This window comes from Nanorana parkeri, unplaced genomic scaffold (assembly GCF_000935625.1).
Source record: "Nanorana parkeri isolate BGI_ZX_2015 unplaced genomic scaffold, ASM93562v1 scaffold762, whole genome shotgun sequence".
NCBI lineage: Eukaryota > Metazoa > Chordata > Amphibia > Anura > Dicroglossidae > Nanorana > Nanorana parkeri.
The window spans coordinates 536,834-537,315 of record NW_017307030.1 but is presented as its reverse complement, the minus strand read 5'-3'; the positions used below and the strand labels follow the sequence as shown (position 1 = coordinate 537,315).

Below are 482 nucleotides of genomic sequence, written 5' to 3'. Positions count from 1 at the left end.
TATGATAATAGCACGAACAGCAGCTAGTAGCCTGCCGGAGGTTCGGCTCAGCCGATCCAGATGTTGGATCGGCTGAGTCGAACTCCTTCTGCACTTCAGGTCGGCCGAACATGCTGAGCATGTTCGGCCGACCAGAATCCACGCAAAGCCACCAGATGTACGGCTAATTTCAGCCGATATACGGCTGAAATCAGCCGTACCAGCCTAAAGTGAATAGCCGAACAGCGTTCGGCTCACTTTGCTTTAGGTCAGTCTTTCACTCGGCTGCTTACGGCAGCATAGTGAATAGTCCCCATGTCTTCCTTTCTCTAAGCCAGGTTCCTAAGCGTAGAACTCCATCCATGTTTGTTTATTTCAGATTTCAGGGTGTAGTTTACTGCTGTCTTTGTATCACTTGATACGATTACCACTAACTTTCTGCCCCGATGACCATAGTCTTTAACAGCGAAAGAACTGATTTGCAAAAAAACAGATCAGTGTCC

General features: G+C 47.9%; 1 protein-coding gene across 1 annotated transcript in view; it reads right to left on the bottom strand.

Moving 5' to 3' along the window:
- The window catches only part of UNC5D (unc-5 netrin receptor D), a 490,550-nt gene that overhangs the window by 184,529 nt on the left and 305,539 nt on the right, over window positions 1-482 (bottom strand). The window lies entirely within an intron of this gene.